The 13,968-nt window shown below is 49.6% G+C and overlaps 1 protein-coding gene across 1 annotated transcript in view; it reads left to right on the top strand.

Moving 5' to 3' along the window:
* NT5DC1 (5'-nucleotidase domain containing 1) overlaps positions 1 to 13,968 on the top strand; it is a 1,278,063-nt gene that overhangs the window by 721,081 nt on the left and 543,014 nt on the right. The window lies entirely within an intron of this gene.

The raw sequence follows: 13,968 nt of genomic DNA, 5'->3' as shown, positions 1-13,968 counted from the left end.
TCCCCAGCTGCCCAGCACTTAGTGGGCAGCTGCAACGTTTAGGTTGTGGCCCTCTGCGTTTTGCCTTGTGCAGCCTGCGCTGCAGGGCCCTGACTTTCTGGACGCAGGGCGTCCTTGCCCCTTCAGGGCCAGTTGGCCCAGGGATTGCCACAGATAGTGGCTAATGTGAGTTTTTGCGCCATTGTACCTTTCCTGCACCTCTGAATGTGTTTATGCGTCATGTGCTTTGCCCTACACCTCTGAATGTATTTTATGCATCCTGTGTCTATGTGCTTAGACCCCTACAGGTATTGTGATACTTAGGTGGTTGTTTTCTCCCTAGTACAGGTGGTACTAGTGAGGTCCTAGTTCCCTGCGTGATATTCCTAAAGGTGGTTAGGGTTGCGTAGGTGGTACTTTCTGATACCAGTAGTTACTGGTTGTGTGCTATATGTCCTATTTTTAGTGCTACAGTGATTGTATGTGCTATGTTCTAAAATATTATTCCTACGTTCTAAGTGCTAGTTCTACAAAGTGCTAATTCCTGACAGTGGTCCATGTGGCCCTGTCCCCTGTATATATAATCCCTTGTAAATTCTGCCCGTGCCTGTTGGCACATTGTAAAGTGTGTATTTTTATCTAATGTGTTGTGTATAATACAAAGGTTATTTTTATATAATACCTTGTGTGGAGTTTCCTTTGTTGTGGGCCTTGGGTGTTGTTGCTGGGTGCGCGCGCAAACGCTTTACACATCGCCTCAGGGATAAGCCTGTCTGCTCGTGCCAAGCTACCAAGGGGGTGAGCAGGGGTTATCTTTGGCGTGTAACTTCCTTGCCCTGACTAGAGTGGTGGGTTCTGCCTGACTTTGGCGCAAGCCTTAGCCAACCAGAAATCCCATTTCTAACATTGGTGATCAGCGGTGGGATTTGGACTTGCGTTTGCGCTGTACCGCAGCGGCAACTGGCCGCACTACAAAACTCTGCATTTAGATAAATCACATGGTATAGGGATTATTGTTCTAAGATTGTTTTTAATTGTCATTTCTTTGGAAATGTGTTTTTGTGCACTGTGAGTTAGGTGTCCCTAGCTCGGGAGGGTAGATCATCCCCCTTAGTGCATTGTGTTTTCTGGATTCACCAGAGGGTGGGATCCAGTGGTGGCAGCGTAATAGTGTCCAGTACATTTGTCCCCCGCCCTGCGCCCAGAGTTGGTACCTGTGTCACGTGGTGGTCAGGTTGAGGAATCAGGGGTGGTAGAAACTGCCTTACCAGTCCGAGGGGAGGGTTGTGTGTGTGGATGAATGGTGTGTGGCACTAGGCAAGTGAGTGTGAGTTCTCTGGGATAGAGAGCTTGCCGAATCCTTTGTGAATTGTGTACTCCTGTGTTAAACTCAGACCTCTAGGTTCCCTGTGTGATCTTTTCTCTAGAACGTCTGCTAGAATGGAGCCTGCTTTTGATCTCAGTGATCTAGTTTATTACAGTATGCAGGAGTTGGAAAGGTTCTGTAGAGAAAGAAACATAGGGGTGAGAGAGTCAGACACTGTGTACGAACTGAGGAACCACATGATTGGATGGCAAGCAGGTGAATGGGAACGTGAGCGCAGTGAGGAAGAAAGGGCCCGGGCCTCACACCTGGAGGGTGGTGGGTCTGTGGGGAGCCCTGAAGATTCAGAAGAAAATGACAGTACCTGGACGCCAGTAGAGAGTGAGGACCCCGTAGGTAGGGAGTCCCTTGCTGGGTCCAGCGTAGGAGATAGCGCCTCATCCCTTTCCCTGTCCCCTGAGCATAGTGGTAGTTTTCTGGATTCCCCAGTGAGGGTGGAGTCCAGTGGTGGCAGCGTTATAGAGTGCAGTACAGAGAGTCCCATTCCCAGTTCCCCGAGTGTGGTACCTTGTTCCCGAGAGGAGGAGGAATATAGGTTGACGTTCAGGGCCAGTAGGAAGCTGTCCCACCATTCTTGGGAGGAGTTTTTGGGGGAATGTGATGATGCACTGTATGATTGGGTAAGGGTAAACACGAAACAGAATTTTAAAGGACTGTATAGTCTGATTATCAAAGAGCAGATGCTCAGTAGTTGTTCTCCAGGGTTGCGCCAACACCTGTTGAGGTATAACTCTTTTTGTCCCTTTGAACTTGCAGAGGAAGCAGACCGCTGGGAAAGGGCCAGAGGTTCTCTAGTGTCATTAGTGAGTGATTCCAACAATAGTGGGTCAGAGATCCTCCAGCCCAGCGTGGTGGAGGAGGCTCAGTGTAGCCCAGCTAGGTCCCAGGATAGCGAGGAGGGTGTAGGGGCTCACTGCCTGGCTCAGTGGAGCAGGAGTGAGGGGGTGACCGAGGGTCCCCAGATGCCCGAAACCCTGCCTCAGGACTTGGATGGTTTCATGAGGGAACACCAAGTTGGGGACCTAGGCTGTCCTGTTAGTCCACTTGAGGAAGATCTCTTAGTGAGTGGAGGACCTGGAGCGCCTGTAAACAGGGCTCCTGTGGTTCTGGAGTCTGGCAGTACCGCTCCGGTAGGGAGGGTACAGGAGTCCAGCGTGAGTGATTGGGGGATGAGTTCCCCAGTGGAAGAGCCGGTGGGTCAGGGACTTCCCAGTTGGGCTAGGATCCCGTGTAGTGACCAGGGTGACACCACTTCTGTTCTGGGGGATCTCCGCGCACTGTCAGGTGGACAGGGGACGGGAGATCAGCGCCAGTCAGACAGTCGCTCGACATATGTGTCATTTGATAGCCTCAGGGGGAGGGAGTGTAAGTCCCCCAAAATCCTGGAGTGCCAGGCGATTATTCCACCAAAGGTTCTAGGCCGGAGGTTGGAAGGCCAGGTTCGGGATCAGCCTGACCTGAAGGGTGGGACGTCTGTAATCAGCGTCCCGACCGGTTCTTCTTCCAGAGGTACCGCCCCAGTTGGTAGGGAGCAGGGCTCTGGAAGGGGGTGCAGAGGGTGGGAGAGCCCACCTCTGGCCCCGGTACAACCTGAGGGGTTAAACCCTGGGTTGGAATGGCGTTCTAGGTGTACCCCTCGCCAGAGGAGGAGGAACCCTAGGAGAAGAGGTAGGGGGAGGAGAGCCTTCCCTGAGACTCCTGGTCCGCCTGAGGGTGTAGACCCTAGGCTGGAGAACCAGTGGCAGTCTAGTCCTGTCTTTCAGAGAGGAAGAGTGGAGAATGGCCGCTATGTGCCAGGGGTTACTACCCCCCACTCTGTGATTAGGCAAGGACCGGTGGCACCTGGGTGGCCTAGGGCCTGGTCTTGGCCGCGGACAGCTTGGGAGTACCAGTGGGGTAGCCCAGTTGGTCCAGACAGTGGTGTTAGAAAGAATTCCATGGGTTCACCGTGGCGTAGAACCGAGGGTGTCCCTGCAGTTGCGGGCCCGCGTCCGTGTTCTATCGCCCCAAGCAGGGAAGTCCATCATGGTGGTGATTGGGCTGCCCTGCGTTTTGGCTGGAAGGGGGTTGTGTTGGACTTGGCCCTTCTGGCAGGTTCACCCCTGAACTTTTTTGCTTTTTACTGGTGACTTGGTGTGGTGATTTTTTGGTTTCTGCGCACTTTCCCTGTGTCCCAGGGTAAAGTGCGTGCGTGCTCTGAGTGCATGTGGTGAGATAGGCCTGCCCTCCCATAGGAATGCATGGGGAATGTATGTGTCCCTAGTAGTTCCTGATGCGTGGGGTGTGCAGGCCCGAGTTTGGTATGTGCGGACTCGTGGGAGTGAATGCTGCGCGATGATGTGTGCGGCGTGCATGTACCTAGTGTGGAAGTGCCACTTCTAGAAGTGGGCACTTCTGTGTGCAGTGTGTCTGGCGTGTGATTGGCTGGAGCTGGCTGGTGAGCCTGGCTCCAGGAGTCTAGTTGGATCTGCCCCAGTGGTGAGTGTGAGATTAGCATGCTGATGGCTGGGGAGGAGTGCACCTTGGACCTGAATAGGGCAGGGTTTTCCCCACACAGTGCTGGCTCCGCCCCCTGTGGTGCGACTGACGACCCTAGCCCTGCCAGTGAATAGAGTGAGGGGCTGAGCACATCAAGGGTGCTCCCCAACCAGCTGCGACTGGTTTTCCCCCTCACCCTGAATCAAGAACAAAGACTTTGGCTGTATAAAAATGGGGCTGTGTCCCCACAGAAACGGTTCTCTGCCAGGATCTTACCTGAGGGGGGGCTGCTGCTGCTGCTGCTGGACCAGAGGACCGCCACTTGGATTACCTCCCTGCCTGGAGGCCCAGTGAGCTGGCTCTGGGTCCAGCCTTGCCCCCCACCCCTGCCCTGCTGCATGCAGGGAAGAACTTTGCTGGACTTTGTGGTGTTTTATTTTTATGCCTAAGCGCTGGGAGCGCTTTGTGTCCCTCAAGCGCCTGGAAGCGCTTTTATTTGCCGTTTAGCGCCGGAGCGCTTTATTTCTGAAAGCCGGTGCCCACCCGGCGTTTGCCCCGTCTTTTCAGCTTCTGAATTCCCCTGGCAGGTGCCCACCCTGCCAGGGACATTGCCGGGGTCGTTGGCGGGTGCCCACCCCGCTTATTTGTCGTAATTCCTACGGCGGGGTGGGCACGTCGCGAGGGAGCCTACCCCTCTTATTGCCGAGAGAAATCACCGCCGCGGCCCTTGGGCGAACCGGAAGCCAGGCGTCCCCTGGGGGCGTGTCGCGGGACGGAAGCCTCATCCCGGAACCCGGAAGCGGACGGGAGCCTACCCCGCGCTCCTGTACCAGGTGATTTCAGCCGGAAGCCGACGGGAGGCCACCCCGCGCTCCGGTGCCGCCAGAAGAAGTGCCCGGGTGAAGTCTGCAGGGAACGAGCCCCGCAGACCGAGTGCTGCCGTCGCCACCTCTCCCCCAGCCGGTGAGTGAAAAAGGGAGTCCGGGTGGGGAGAGGCGGGTGCAGAGCGGCCCCGCTCCACAGCGGACCGCTCCAACGGGGCACATTGTTTGATTTAGAGCCTGTAGGCTCCAACGTCTGGGGGCATTGGTCTCTCGAGTCCCTGAGAGGGACTCCGACCACGTGGGCATCTCTCTGGTGCTACGAGCGGCCCCGGAAGGCAGCGGGCCGCTCCAACGTGAATGGGGACATATTTGTTTAGGCGCCCACGTCGCAGCATTACGTTCTCGAGCCCCTGAGAGGCTCCAACGAAGGGGGCAGTGTTCCGGAGCCCCTGAGAGGCCCCAACCTTACGCTGGGCAAAATTGTGTTTTAGAGCCCACAAGGCTCCCACGCTGTTTTGGAGGCATCCTTCTTTTAGAGCCTAGGTGGCTCCAGGGCTGTATATTGTTTGGGAGGCACAGTGGTGCCCACGCTAATCTCCCCAGCTGCCCAGCACTTAGTGGGCAGCTGCAACGTTTAGGTTGTGGCCCTCTGCGTTTTGCCTTGCGCAGCCTGCGCTGCAGGGCCCTGACTTTCTGGACGCAGGGCGTCCTTGCCCCTTCAGGGCCAGTTGGCCCAGGGATTGCCACAGATAGTGGCTAATGTGAGTTTTTGCGCCATTGTACCTTTCCTGCACCTCTGAATGTGTTTATGCGTCATGTGCTTTGCCCTACACCTCTGAATGTATTTTATGCATCCTGTGTCTATGTGCTTAGACCCCTACAGGTATTGTGATACTTAGGTGGTTGTTTTCTCCCTAGTACAGGTGGTACTAGTGAGGTCCTAGTTCCCTGCGTGATATTCCTAAAGGTGGTTAGGGTTGCGTAGGTGGTACTTTCTGATACCAGTAGTTACTGGTTGTGTGCTATATGTCCTATTTTTAGTGCTACAGTGATTGTATGTGCTATGTTCCAAAATATTATTCCTACGTTCTAAGTGCTAGTTCTACAAAGTGCTAATTCCTGACAGTGGTCCATGTGGCCCTGTCCCCTGTATATATAATCCCTTGTAAATTCTGCCCGTGCCTGTTGGCACATTGTAAAGTGTGTATTTTTATCTAATGTGTTGTGTATAATACAAAGGTTATTTTTATATAATACCTTGTGTGGAGTTTCCTTTGTTGTGGGCCTTGGGTGTTGTTGCTGGGTGCGCGCGCAAACGCTTTACACATCGCCTCAGGGATAAGCCTGTCTGCTCGTGCCAAGCTACCAAGGGGGTGAGCAGGGGTTATCTTTGGCGTGTAACTTCCTTGCCCTGACTAGAGTGGTGGGTTCTGCCTGACTTTGGCGCAAGCCTTAGCCAACCAGAAATCCCCTTTCTAACAGGCACCAAAAAAGACAGGATGAGGGGAACAATATATATGATTTATTCGAAGTTTTAAATGATTCTAGCGGCAAAATGCCGAAAGCGCCAACCATTGATATTGATATATGGTCACTGTAGACTGAATCAAAGTCGAAGGTTGAAGATGCTGTGATGTAGCGCAGGTCGGATACAGGTTAATTCTGGTGTAAAGTTCACCTTTTGACTTTTTGAATTTTTCTGGAAAACAGTTCTTGTTGCCGAGGTCATAGATGGGTTGGGTTGCAGGCTGGATAAGAAGAGGGACTCGTTAACGACAGCCAGCTGAAGTGCAGGACGTCTGTGTGATCATCGGCTCCGGCTGAAAGTTCGAGGCTCTCGATGATGACGTTGGGAAATCTCAGCGCCATAGTCCGGGCCCAGGAAAGCAATTTTGATGACCTAGTGCTGCTCGACATTGGTCCTGGTGAAGTCCTGTAAGTGGGACCTAGAAATTTTTCTAGAAGTCAGGATACATTCGGTGGGTCAAACCAGCAAGTTGAGTACGACCGGCAGTTCGACATTGGTAGCTGCAGCTTGGCAGCAGTCCAGTGGTAACCTCTGTTTCAATTTGGGAAAAGTTCAGAAAAAGTTTCTAAGTGCCCAGTCTCGCACGTTTGAAGGGGGGATAGTACACTCTAACACCAGTCAAGGGTCCAGTACCCTTTGGGCACCACTTAGGAGTTAGGACTCAAGCTCCCAGATGCTGCAGCAGGGTCCACGGCAAAGTCAGTTGAAATGGTCACCTGAGCTTTTGAAGTTGTGGGCTTCTTGCAGCTTTTGTGTTCCTGGAGTTTAGCAGGAGGTCAGCCAACTGATCCTTGGAGTCAACTTCTTTGTCCTGGGTACAAGTGGGGAGCCCTTGAGGTTACTCTCTAGCGACTCAACATCAGGTGTAGTCCTTCTTCTGTCTTTCACAGGTCCAGAGGTTTACTGAATATGGTCGTCCTTTTATTAATGGCACTAGCCTCTGAGTGGGGGTAATTCCCTTGCCAGTAGGATAAAAGTTCCCAAGGGCAACCCTACCCACTTTGACATCACTTCCTGGGGTTTGGCCCTAAACAAATCCACAGTGCACTATCCTGCCAAAATCCAAGATAGCAGAACCTTCCCCCTGGGCAGAGCTGTAGGCACATCCCTGAGGGTGTGTCTAGGGAAATTAGAAACTCCCCCCTGAAAACTAGTTCTGAAACAGAATTTGCCCTCAATGAGGTGTGCCACTCTGCCTTCTGGACAAACGAAAGGACAGGCAGAGATGTGATTCACATCAGTCTATGACAGGGAATGCCTCTTTGAAGATTGGTCAGTTGGTGGGCACATCCCCCGGCCATCCGGTCACTGGGAGGTCACACCTCCTCCCACCTAGGGTTCTTTTGTTCCCTTTCCTGGGAGCCATTCACACCTCTCGACAAGCTTCCAGTTGGTAGTTTGTGATTAACTCTGAAAAGGCTATTAAAGACTTTTAGGTAGAAAAATTGTGAGTTCCTAAAGTCATTATTTCTGATACAGTTAGTCCAAATTCGACTTTGGTATTAAGTTGAATATTGTTTAACTATAAAAATCAGTGATTTAAGTTTTTTTGCTACCTAGTGCAATCTTAAGTTAGCTTTATTAAGTGTAATAAACTAACCCAGTGTTTGTTATAGAACTGCCAGCATTGCTACAGTGAAAAACAAGTCTGGGGCCTTTTAAACTCCAAGGAATTGTAACAACATTAAGTATATATATCTTACTTTTAAATACTATGCACCCTGCCTTAGGGTTGGTAAGACCTACTTTTGGGATTAATTACTACTATTTAAAAGGAAGGCATAAGTATGTTAAAAGCGTGATTTTAACAGGTCAAAATGGTGGTGTTAAAACTGCCCATCTAGTTATCTGTAGCAGGCCTGGAGACATGTTGGGTGAGGATAGAGCTGAGCTTTTGGGTGGAGCATCTGCTGGGCCAGGGAAGCAGAACCTTGAATCTGTTGGCCCTGGAGCCTCTGACATATTTGCTGCTTGTTCTCTCCCTGCCCAATGTTATAAGGATCTGAGGGTACTGATAGAGTGATGACAGAAATGCTAATGATTGTGCTGTTGCTGGCCAGCGCCCCATAGAATGTGCTTTAAGTATTACAACCCTGTGTTTTAGGTTGGGAGGCCATGCCATTCTGTTGCTGGTGCCTATGAATCCCTTTGGCTCATACGTGTCCTGGTAGGGTGATAAAATCTTAAGGGACCTGTCTTGATTTGCAGTATCACACTTGCATTCTGAATGTAACTTAGTGAACATTTTAATTAACGTGTCACAGAGTTTCAGCCTTTCCCCATGAACACATTAGTGTTCTTCTCACATCAAGGTGAAAGTCAAGGATGTCCCTTGGTGAATATCCCTTTCCACAACTGATGTAGTCAGCAATTATAGTGGTTGGTCTTTGTATCTCTTGCTTTAGAGTGTTTTCTCAACTCCTCATAAATCATGCAGTCAGATTTTCATTGCATCCTGTTTCTCAGTTTGATCACTGATACGGTGTTGGATCAGCATTTTGAAACTGGCCGGTGGGCAGAAATCATCAAAAGAAAATTACGCTCCACCCACTTTAATGAAAATATTAATCAGATTAATACATACTGGCTACATCTGAGAAGCACGTTTCCTTAGGCACACCAGCTTTCAAATAGTCCATGTAACTTCCAATGATTATACATGGCATCTCTTCAGATTCAGTGAATCCTGCCTTCGATCACTCAACAATCTCAATTCACTCGTTTTGATTCTAAACTTATGCCATGCACAACTGGGTGCCTTATTGGCTAAAGTTGACCGTCTCCAACATGAGGTACAAGGTAATACAAGGGATTGTCCAAATACTGAAAGCTGCTTTTCTAGGTGCATAGGGCCCATTACTGATGAACTGCAATTCTTTGCCAAGCAGTTTGGTTCCTGCTGCCTCCATTGTAAATCATTGTCATTTATTGACTGCTGGAAAATGGGTTACTGTCTGAAGGGGGTGAAACCCTACTCAAGCAGGAACCACAATCTCTGTTCTGTCAGGGTCAAACACAGCAAACCCCAAATCCAGCTGCGCTTAACCGTCTGGTAGCTTGGCACAATGCAATTAGGCTTAATTTAGAGGCAATGTGTAAAGTATTTATGGAACACTTCAAACAATAATAAAGTGGAAACACAATACAAGAAATATTCCACACTAATTTAGAAAAATAGAGTACAATTTAATAAAATATTTGACACCAATACAACAGAAACCTAATTAGTAGAACCAGGGATATGCAATTTTAAAGATTTAAGTAAAAAGAGTGCCTAGAAGCACAAAGTGCCAACTGTGGTTATCTGCTATAGCTAGACCCAGGTTCAGGCTAACTGTGATGGAGCGCAGGCTTGTAACACGGACTAGGTTAGGGCAGCTGAGCAAAGTACCTTAAATCCTGGTAGCGGAGCGCTGTGAGATCCTGTGTCGAAGATGTGTCATGCAGCAGCAGTTCCGAGGAGCTGTGAGGCTGCAATGTAGAGTCCTGCATTGTCTTCAAGGATACTGTTGACGAGTGACTTGCGACACAATTTCCTGTTTCGAAGATGTGTCGCGTATTAGCAGTTTCGATGAGACTATAGGCTGCAATGCAACGTTTGGCATCGGGGATGCATCGCACTACAGCGGTTCCGATGTAGCTGTGAGGAGATGTGTCACAATGCATCGGTTCTCCTCACAGGACCACAGCTGGACTGGCAGAGCTCCTTCAGGCCGACTTCCAAGGGTCCAGGACTGGAATAGCACCATTTGGAGGGCAAGACTTACAGCAATTAGAGTCCAGGTGCTGTGTTTAAGGGGGTTGGAGCCTTTTCTGACCCTGAGGCTTCTGATGAGGATGCCAGACAACTAGTCGTCAGAGTCACTCTGGAGGTCTTGGGTTCAAGATGCAAGTCCAGTCCTCTCACTCCGGCAGCAGGACAGCAGAGTATCAGTCCTTCTGAGTCTTCCATAAGTGCAGAGGTGAACTGAAGAGTTTGGTCTGAGGGTCCATTATTTATACCTGGTGTCAGCTCTGAAGTAGGAGAAGGTTATGTGGGTTTCCACCTCTAGAAGTGTTTATAATTTCCTGCCTCCCTGCCCTGGCCCCAGTTTGTCTGTGGTTACAAAAGGCTAGCATCAAACCCTTTAGGAGTGTGCCCAGGCAGGGTGTTTGTGAGTTACATGTGTTGTGTTCTACATAAGCACAGGAGTCAGGTATGGTGTGTGATGCTTCTTTATTGGTTTCCTGTACAGCGCTCTTGTTCCCACGTCCTCCTCAGTCTCCTCGTGTCCTCGACTGTGTTGTTCCCCTTGTCCCCTCCCCTCACAAGACCTGGTGTCCAGTGTCCTCTGGCCTCTGCCCTTTGCCCCAGGGTCCTAGTGCCCCTGGTCTGGTCATGACATCTCCCCCCTTGTTGCAGACAAAATTTTTTTTTTTTTTTTTAGTTAGAGATAGAGAGAGAGAGAGATAGTTTCTGCAGACTTCTGTCTCCTCACATTTCTTCAATTAGTCTTTTTGTTTTCTTGCATTCTCTTCTTGGTCGTTGCGTTCTGATATCTGCTGGAGCTGTCTCCTCGTGTGTCTCTTCCTTCAGCCCATGTATTGGTAGCTCCTCTTTTTTTGATTTCAATTCTCTGAAGTGCGAGCTGTTGCGAGTAATGTGGTATGGCCCGGCTGAAGCCGTTATCATCTGCCCTTTCACTCCTGTCACTGTCAATGGGTCCCTTGAGAAAACACTGTCTGATTTTCGCACTTGTTTCTGCCGTACTACCACGGTGTCCCCTTCCTCTATCTTTGAGCTTGCCGCGTGTCTTCTCCGATCAGCATATGCCTTCATCTTTTCTTTCGCCTCGGTGTATCTCGTTGTTATGTCTTGTCGCTCTATGCTTTCCTCTTCTTTCACTTGTGGCAACCTCGTCCTGCTCGATCGCCCCAACACCAGTTCTGCGGGGCACCTTCCTGTGGAGCTGTGAGGGGTGTTTCGATAGTCCCTTAGGACCTGGCACAGAGCTTGTCCTATTGAGATCTGCGTCAGCTTTGCTCTTTGTATTGCCTTTTTTATTGTCCCCATGAACCGTTCTGCCATCCCATTTGCTTGTGGCCATAGGGGAGTTATTCGTCGATGATTTATCCCGAGGTATTCCATGAACCTTTTGAATTCCTCGCCTGAAAATGGGGGCCCACTGTCCGTCTTCAGTGTCTGTGGTGAGCCCCATGCTGCGAATCCGTCATCCAGGACTGGCAGTGTTGCGTTTGCTGACGTTGACGCTACCTGCCTCACTATTGGGAATCTGGAGAATTCGTCTATTATTACCAGCAAGTAGTTCCCTGTCTCCAGAGGTCCATAGAAGTCAGCCGCCAGTTCTGTCCACACTGCCTTTGGTAGTTTGGACATTTGCAGTGGCTCCGGCTTTGATGGGGGCCCTGTTACTTGGCAGATGTGGCAGTGCATCACGGTGTCTTCCACCATGTTGTCCAGTCCCGGGAACCACACTTTTTCTCGTAGCATTTTTTTTGTTGCCACAATCCCTCGATGTGACTCATGTGCTATTTCTACTGTCTTTCTCCTCAGGGTTCGCGGTATTACAATTCGGGTGCCTCTCATCAATACTCCATTTTCGCTTTCTGAGAGTTCTTCGCTGATCTTTTTGAATGCAAGCAGTTCTTCTTTTCTCACTCCTTCTTCCCAGCTGTTGTTGTTGTTGACGTGCCTCCACCTTTGCTGTTTCGTCACTTTCATTATTGCTTGCATGGTGAGGTCTTTCCTTGTCTCCTGTTCCAGTTCTTCCATTGATATTGTTGCCGGTGTGTTGTGTTTGAGTGTGAAGTTTATGTATTCCTCCGCCATAGTTGTTACTTGAGATGCTTGTAGCAGGGGGTGCCTTGACACATAATCAGCCGGATTGTGTTCCTTCCCTGGTTTGTGTATTATTTTGAAGTTGTAGTCCATTAGCCGTATCCCCCACCTCTCTATCCTGGGTGGTATTTTTGCATTCGGATTTCCGTATATTGTTATCAGTGCTTGGTGATCTGTTATCAATGTGAAAGGTTTTCCGTAAATGAACATGTGGTAGTGTTCACATGCCCATACTACCGCCAAACTCTCTTTTTCTGGCTGGGAGTATCCTTTTTCGACATCTGATAGGCTTTTGCTTCCATAGGCTACTACATGTCTTGGGGAGTCTTTTCCTGGTTGATGTTGCGCCAGTATTGCCCCTAGCCCCACTGGGCTAGCATCTACTGTCAGTTCAGTGCACAGCCTCGGATCAAAGTATGCTAGGTGATCTACTGCCGTTACGGCGTTTCTTATCTCCTCAAATGCTTTGCTGCATTTTTTAGTCCATGCGAAACTTTGTCCTTGTTTTGTTAATTCCCTCAGCGGTGCACTTACAGTAGCGAAGTCTTGAATGTACCTTGCACAGTAGCTGGCCAGGCCAAGAAATGACCTCACTTCTGCCACATCGCTTGGTTGTTGTGCTCTTTCCAGCGTTTTTACCTTGTTTCGATCCGGCCGCATTCCTTTCTTGGAGAAGATGTGGCCAAAGAATACTAGTTCGTCTCGCTCCAGCTCACATTTCTCTTTATTTAGTGTCAGACCCGCCTGCTCTAAGTGAGAGCATACCTCTCTTAGCGCTTTGTCGTGCTCCTCGTTTGACTTTCCAAACACCAGGGTGTCATCGCTGTAATTCAGGCTGTTTTTTACCGGCCTTATTACTTGTCGTATTGTCTCTTGAAATATTTCCGCAGCCGACGATACACCAAAGCTCAAACGTTTGTATCTGATTTCCGCAGCCGACGATACACCAAAGCTCAAACGTTTGTATCTGAACAGGCCTAAGTGTGTGGAAAACGTCGTGATGTATCGAGACTGAGGATCTAGTTCTAGCTGGTGGTATCCCTTGCGCAGGTCTAGTTTAGAGAATCTCCTCATGCCTGATCATATCATTAAGGTGCGGTCCGGGATGCCTCTCGCGTTCAATTGCTTTGTTTGGTATCCTCATGTCAACACAGATTCTTATTTTTGACGTATCTTTCTTTGGTACGGCCACGATCGGTGACACCCACGGCGTTGGTCCTTCTGCTCGTTCTATGATGTCTTGCTTCAGTAATGCATCCAATTCCTCTTCTACCTGTGGCTGCAGGTGTATTGGTACCCTCCGATGATGTTGCGCTACTGGTCTTACTGTTTCATCAATGTGTAGTGTTATTTGCCGCCCCTTTAGCTTCCCTAGTCCTTGCAGTAGTTTGTGGTATTCATTCAGGATGCTTCCCTTATCCGATACATTGTAGGTCATTTCAAAAAGACCCATCATCTGAGCCGTGATGTTGCTCAATAGGCATGGCGCTGGGATGTCGCCCTTTAACACATGAATTTCTTCCATCGTCTTTTTGTCTTTGTATGTCAGTTCTTCTGTAAACTTCCCCATGTTTGTTACTGGCGTCCGGGACCCCCAGGTGAATACTTCAACTCGGGATGGCTTCAAGCTTGGCTTTATTTCCATTTTCTCGTATTCTGACACACACATGATGTTACATGTTGCGCCACTGTCTAGGACAAACTTTGCTTTGTGTGACCCTACACCTATTGTCACCGATTCTGTCCTTTTCATCTTGCTTTTGTCTACCAGACATATGCTTTCTCTGCTTTCACTCTCCTCAGCATGTTCGGTAGTGACATCTGACATGAGGTATAGTCGTCCCGTCGGTGCCTCTTCTCTTTCTTCTTCTTCTTCAGATTCTATTGAGGAGCTCCTTATTCCTGTTTCAACGTGTCGGACATGTCTGCTTGCTGA

The sequence above is a fragment of the Triturus cristatus genome, chromosome 6 (genome assembly GCF_964204655.1).
Source record: "Triturus cristatus chromosome 6, aTriCri1.1, whole genome shotgun sequence".
In the NCBI taxonomy this organism is placed as follows: Eukaryota; Metazoa; Chordata; class Amphibia; order Caudata; family Salamandridae; genus Triturus; species Triturus cristatus.
Note: the sequence above shows the minus strand (reverse complement) of the source record. Positions and strands in the feature narration are given on the sequence as shown.